This window comes from Strigops habroptila, chromosome 5, assembly GCF_004027225.2.
Source record: "Strigops habroptila isolate Jane chromosome 5, bStrHab1.2.pri, whole genome shotgun sequence".
NCBI classification, from domain to species: domain Eukaryota; kingdom Metazoa; phylum Chordata; class Aves; order Psittaciformes; family Psittacidae; genus Strigops; species Strigops habroptila.
Window position 1 is genome coordinate 78,198,489 of NC_044281.2, and position 7,453 is coordinate 78,205,941.

The 7,453-nt window shown below is 42.4% G+C and overlaps 1 pseudogene; it reads left to right on the top strand.

Moving 5' to 3' along the window:
* Window positions 1-410: 410 nt before the first annotated feature.
* Window positions 411-6,194, top strand: LOC115608785 (annotated as a pseudogene).
* Window positions 6,195-7,453: the final 1,259 nt, after the last annotated feature.

A 7,453-nucleotide genomic window follows, 5' to 3' on the forward strand; every position in this document is an offset into this window, starting at 1 on the left:
GGGAGTTTTTCCTTGCAGAGGGCCATGTCCTTCTCTGATGACTTCTGGCAGTGGGATTTCAAGAGCTCTCTGCCCATCCCTGGGCTCTGCTCCTTTCCACAGAGCCCCGCCCCTGCAGTGTCTTCCTTCAGGATTTGTCCGGCTCAATCCAGAGCCCAAACTACCCTGACTCCTACCCCAGCAGCTCCCACTGCGTGTGGCACACACAGCTGTGGGAGCTGAATCACAGAGCTCAGCTCCAGTTTTGGGATGTTGAGTGAGTCTGGTGGGATGCTGGGTGTGGGCTGAGAGGTGGCTCCATCCCCATCGTGGTTCCTTGGCTGCCTCTGCCCGAGGACCAGGCTGGGAATGGGGCTGGGTTGCTTTAGCACAGCCTGTGATGCAGGCAGACCCTCCTCTCCCTCCGCAGGATGGAAGGCAGTAGCTGCCAGTACGATGCCATCGAGGTGTATGACTGTGGGTCTCCCGAGGACCCACTCCTCAGGATGGTTTGCAGGAACGACCATCGCATCTTCATATCATCTGGGCACCAGCTGACCATCCTGTTCCACAGTAGCAGCAGAAGCACCCAGAGAGGTTTCCAAGGCTGCTACTACTCATTTCCTGCCTCCATCAGCACCGCAGGTAAGACCAGATCTGTCCTTTACCCTTTGCCAGGGAAGAAGCACAAACTCTTCCTTAAGGGTCTTCTGATGACTTCTGGCACCTATGGGAAGCCAGACTTTCTTACCCCCACTGACAGGTGTTTTGGCTCAGAGGAATCTTTTTGGACAGGACTGCCACCAGGTTGCTGCCAGAACACTGTGTCTTTGCTTGATGGGCAGGGAGAGGGCTTTCTCCTCCTCCGAAACTGCTGCCACTGAACCAACATGGATTTTTCTGGCCTTCTCTGATCCAAAGAAGAGCAACAGAGCTGCTGAAGGCTCTGGAGCACAAGTGTGATGAGGAACAGCTGAGGGACCTGGGAGGGTTTAGTCTGGAGAAGAGAAGGCTTCTTAAGGGGGGACCTTACCGCTCTCTACAACTGCCTGAAAGGAAGGTGGAACAAGGAGGTGGCTGGTCTCTGCTCCCAAGTAACAAGTGACAGGAAAAGAGGAAATGGCCTCAAGCTGTGCTGGGGAGGTTTAGATGGAAATGAGGATCAATTCCTTCCCCAGAGGGTGCTCAGGCATTGGAACAGGCTGCCCGGGGCAGTGCTGGAGTCACTGTCCCTGCAAGTGTTCACACACTGTGTAGACGAGGCCTCAGTGCCATGGGTTAGTGGTGGTCTTGGCAGTGCTGGGCAACGGCTGGACTTGATGATCTTAAAGGTCTTTTCCAACCTGGTTGATTTTATGATTCTAAGATTTACTGCAGGCAGAGGAGTTGCTTGTTTGTGGCATACTCATTGCTGCTGCAGCCAATGTTCCTGCTCATGGTTACTACTTGGTTTCCCAAAATAAAAAGGGCTGACACTATCACCACAGTGCAGTAAACTCCTTTTGGCAGCTGAGTAGTTGTTGAGGAGTAAGTGTGGCTGCAGTGCCGGGTAGCTCCAGCTCGACTCCTGCTGTGTCACTGACCTTAGGTAGGGCTGGAGGGCTGGAGAGAGTCTGGTTATCTCCTGCCCCTCCTCAGGGTCATAGAATCATGGTTGAGGTTGGTCTTGCTTGGTCCCACCAGGTTATGGTGCTGACTGTGGGTCTTGGGTTTCATTATCCCAGGGTTAACGTTGGGGAGGGCTGACTCTTCATCTTAGGCAAAAAGCTGCTTCTCACTTTCTACTTTCTCCCTACAGTACCAGGTACCTCCAGCTCAATTCCCCCCATGTCACCAACTTCAGGTAGGTCTGGATGGGTTGAGGAGACTGGTTATCTCTTGCCCTGACTCAGAGTCATGGAATCACAGGATAGCTGAGGTTGGAAGGTACTTCTTGGGGTCACCCTGGTCCAATCCCCTTGCTTAAGCCAGGTCATCTAGAGGTAGCTGCCCAAGACCATGTCCAGATGGCTTTTGGCTATCTCCAGGGATGGAGAATCCACCACCTCTGTGGGCAACCTGTCACCATCACAGCAAAGCAGTGTTTCCTGATCTTCAGGGAGAACATATATGGAGCATCTGAAATGGGGTCCCCAGATGGGAAGACCCATGTTTGTTTTGGGGTTGTGTGTGTCCAAGAGCAGGCAGAGATCCTGGTTGTAGTCAATGAAAGGAATATTACTGTTCATAATTTGGAGGCATATTCCTCTTCATTTAATACCTAAAGAATAATGCCTCAAGTTATACCAAAATAGCAGTGCAGGTGATTTCACACTCAGTGTAGTCACTTCTTTGCAGTCAAGCAGTAATTTCACAAGTGCTTAGGAAGCATTGGTTTCGATCACTTCATAAACAGTTATTCTACTAATTCCTGTTTCAGCTGTTTGTTCAAGCACATCATTTGAGCATAGTGCATATTTTGAAAGGTTAGTTGTTCACATAGGAAATGTTAGATCAGGGAGAGAAGGAGTTTTTCATGTCTGCCAGAAGTTGAAAATAAAAACAGAAAATCTCTTAGACCTCAGTAGGTCTCTTGTTCATTCTTTAGGTTAAAGGAAGTAAATGTGTATTATTTCTAATTTGGGATATAAGTCAAAAGATGATTCACACATTATTCTCTTCTTGGAGAAGTTTGGGCTTGTACTGAAAAGTATCCTTGAAATCCATTACTTCATTTTATTTCTAAACGTTCTTAGATCTTAATTCCCCTGTCATTTGATTAGGCTGCAACTGATCTATAGATAAATTTCATACAATTTTCTGATTGTGACATGATGTCTTCATGTTTGTGAATTGGATATTTGTCAGTATTCTTATTAACAAACAAAATAATTTGATCTTTTTTGTCCTTCCCTTTGGTCATTAGCAATTGTAATAGAGGTGAACCAGGGTCAGCTGTGACTTTGCAAAGGAATAGCTGACCTCCAGAGGTCCAACCTCCTTAATTGTGCAGTTCCATGACAAATACTTATATTCTGCTAGTGCAGACACTGAAAATCAGCATTATAAAAGCTATTCAGTGTGTTTAGCATATCCTAATCTGCATTCAGATGATATATGAACCTCCTACAAAGACCACTGAGTTGGTAGAAGTCACTGCCTCTAAATTTTTAATTTACAAATTCTACATAGACATATTCCAAAAGCAACCTTAAATAAAGTACACATATATTTTTCTTCCAATTTTTTTCTCCACAGAATGTAATTCTTGTGGTGGCTTGTTTTCCTCTCCATCTGGTACATTACAGACTCCATTTTACCCCAGAAGTTATCCCAACAATGCCAACTGTGTTTGGGAAATAGAAGCAAAGAACAATTTCCTTGTCACACTCTCATTTGGAGATGTTCAGTAAGTAAAAATCTAGTATTTGGGAAGATGAATGTATGGGATTGACATCTTGGATTTACTAAGCACATAGTTCCTTGATTTTAAGGATCATTTTCAAAGCTTTTAGTACGTCTGAGATGAAAAATATATTCATTTTTGTTTATTTGGTCAACAACGTGGCTTGTGTCTAATGAGACAGAAAATGAGAGCTGTAATTTGTTCCAAAGATTCGATAGTCATAGTAGATAGTAAAATGTACTCTTTTGCTATTAACAGTTAATCTGAGTTAAAAATATATAAAAAAATTAAAAAATAATAAAAATGAACTATTTAACTAAATATGTGTATTTGCCCCCAGGATGGAAGGGGGCAGATGCCTATCTGACTGCATGGAAGTCTATGATGGGCCACTCCGTACTTCTCTCCTTGGGAAATTTTCTTCTGGGTCTTTTCGCACATACACATCTTCCTCGAACCTCCTGACTGTCCGATTTCAGAGTAACTATACACATACAGAGGATTTCAGGCTGACTATTATTCCACTCCAGCATATCAGAGCACTTGTAAGTTCATATTTAAAGTAGAAACCTGCTTCTCAATTATTTGTTAATTCACTGAGTGTTAACCTTGTTGTACGACTTCAATAAATCACCCATTTCATGTTACTTTAAACTAGAACTGTAGCATTTCATAGAGATGCAAATGTACGATTTGGATTCTGAACTTCTTCTGCAATATCAGCTGCTTCTGCAAAAGATATTGTTTATTTCACCTTTTTTGGTCACTTCAGTGAGCTCATAACATATTTTCCTTGCTATCTCCTAGCACTGCTGTGTTTGCCAGGCTACATGCATGTAGTTGTGAGCAGATATTATCTTCAGTCACATGGCTACTCTGCTTGGAATCTCACCTTGAAGGACCCCTATTGCAAACCCAACATCATATCAAACTCTGTTATATTCGAGATACCATACACTAGCTGTAGCACAGCAAGAGAGGTGAGACTTTAAATGTTCCAACAAAATGTGAAAATATGATATATGTAAAAAATCAAACCAAAGAATACACTTTGAAAACTGGCACAAATTGAAAGCTGTGCTGGGGTCTACGGGGACTGGAAGTGTCCTGGTGATTATGGGTTGCCTTTCCTGAAGGATAAGGTTTATTAGCACTTATATGCCTGTTTCTGCTGCCAGAGCATTCATTTATAGCCTGTTACTGATCTCCTAAGGAATAAAGTGTGGAAGGAAGCAAATACTTGGTATTTTCAAGGTCCCAAGCTGTGTGTGGTGGTTAAAAAGGTCTCAAAGCTTTCAATAAATATGACCAATAGTGTTTTAAACCAGATTTCATCTTAAATACTGTGCTGGACTTGAACCTTCAGGCATTTAATGTTCAAAGCATTGTACAGGTAGTATTTAATTCAGTTATGTCTGCTTTTAATGTGAGTAGTTTTCTGGGCCAACATTGTAGCACTGAATATTAAAAGTAGACAAGTGATTCTTATCTTGAGAACAGAAATTACTAATTTCAGACTTCTCCACAGCAGAATTGCTGGGAAATAATGTATTTACTGTCCGCATTACTATAAAGATACAGCAAAGTTTAGAATGCATAATAGGAAACCTGACGATATGAATTAATTTTGTATTTTATCTTTTATGCCAAACAGGGAAACAACACTACAATAATCTATTCCAACCCTATTAGAGGATCCTCTTCTGGTGCTGTAATCACAAGAAATACAGATCTTCACCTGCATGTCAACTGCAAAATGCTCCAGAACACTTGGGCCCTAACGATGTATGTTGTGGAGGACAATCTTGAAGTCAATGAAACTCAGTATGGCAGATACGATGTAAACCTTACATTTTATCATTCTGCATCCTTCTCACGGCCAGTGAATGACTTCCCATACTATGTTGACCTGGATCAGAATTAGTTCCTTGAAGCTTACCTGCACAGCTCCAATCCAAACCTGGTGTTATTTGTGGACATGTGTGGCATCTCCCACTCCCCACAATTTTACAACAGCAACCTATGACATAATCAGGAATGGGTAAGCTTTTATGCATTACAGTTACAGATAAAACTGCCTTTGAACTCCTGTATTTCCCTTTTTTTTAATGGAATAGTGTGAATACAGCATACATGAATGTCATTAGTGCTTCTAACTAATTCATGAACATGGACATTTGGAAAAGGGGATGGATTGACCCAAACTAAAACACACGCTCTTGCATTTAAAATAACAAACAGACTAAATGGCTATGGCCAGTTCACTGTGGATTGCTATTATCGAAAAGGTAGCAGTGACATATCTCAGGTAAGGATGATCTACCTTCAGAAAATCATACAAACCCTAGGTATCTTGACACACGACAGACCGAGGGGAGGTAATATGGCTCAACACTGCCAAAGAAGGGCATCTTGCTTTTCCCAATTGCAGGTTTCTGAACCATTTTCACCATGTTTAAAAATCCCTTTGCATGTTATGTATTATATTGCATGTAAATGACTGATTTCAGTGTGATTCATGTAAGCTTTCTTGTTCCTTTTTAGGTGTGTTTGAGATTCTACTTATGCTACGTATTATTCACCCTACAGACACGTGGTCCGGTTTAAATTCAATGTCTTCCAGTTTATTCGTCACAATCCACTGGTTTGCCTGCAGTGTGAACTAGTGGTATGCAGGGCCTAGGACTATTCTTCCTGATGCTACCAGGGCTGTGTTACTATGTCCAAGAGAGAGGCAAACTCTGGCCAAGAGAGTGTGGCTGTAGTTGCTGGCCCAATACAGCTGAAGGAAGCTGGTGCTGAGGATAAGAATGAATGTGATGTTAAATAAAACTGTCTCCTTTGACAGATAGCCAATTTAATTCTGAAAGAAACTGTGCTGCTGCTGGATCAGCAGCAGCTCTAGAATAAATGTTAGGAATGTGCTTACTGACTCATGCCTGTTAAACCCACTTCACCTCAGTTGTCTTCATCTCCACATAACAAAAATGCTACTTCAGCAGATCTCCAGGGATTCTGATAAGACAGGGCACAGGCAGCTCTGTGGAACAAACGTGCCCCCAAACTGCCTGTGACTTGTCTCTGCTGTGTCTGAAAAGACAGTCTGAAACTTCCCTGACAGATTTGCATTCTCTAAGCTCTTTGAGGTTTGTTTTCTTACGGGTGAAACTGAAATGTTTACGCTGCAGTTCAAACTATACAAACAAGTTCTAATAATATGAACCTGGACCTCGATGTATCAGAGTGCAAGAAATTGATTCACCTTTAAATCTGATCTAGAATTCCTTTTTTTTTTCTCCATTTTTTTAATGTTTTGGAGATAACAAGGTAAGGGATCAAGTGTAACTAGGTCCTCTCATTTTTCCCAGAGCTGGACTTTTTATCATCCAGGAGAATATGAACTCAGCTTCTGCTCCAGCTGATGTTTCTCATGCACCATTTATTACTGCTCTCAGGCCCCTGGCAGTTGCTGTTTTCAGCTTGTTGTGTTTGTTCTGAAATATAAGGTGAAGAAACTAATTTCACTCCAGATCATGTAAACCTTGTAAACACCTGCAGCTGATCACATCGGTTGAGTAATTTGATGGATTCATTTCGTTGCATTGACTATTCAAGTTTAAAATTCAAGCATGAAAGGCTTTCTGTGGTGATGGCTCACCTCATGAAAAGAGATGGGCTTGACATAACAACTTGGCATTGAAGGAAACCAGAAGACCAGAGGATGTTTATAGCCCAATAACAACCTTCAAATTAGTTGTCACCTGCAAAATAGGCTCTCAAATCTTAACACAGTACCCGAATCATCAGCTTCCTCCTCTCAGGATGGATGTCTTGACTCTGCTGGTGAAAAATACAGCCCCAGTTTTGTGGAACCCAGATGGTCAGGTCTTGCTCTGCACCAAAAATGAGTTTGTTTCCTACTTTTTCAGATGCAAATTAAGATCAAGGGTTCTTCCTTCCCATAGGGCAGTTGCGAGTGCATCACAAAATGTGTACTGTGTGATAGCCAGTAACAGAGCCCACCTGAAAGGCACTTCAGTAAATCTCAGTGTGATGTATTTACCCTTCAGACAAGGCTAACACTGTTGA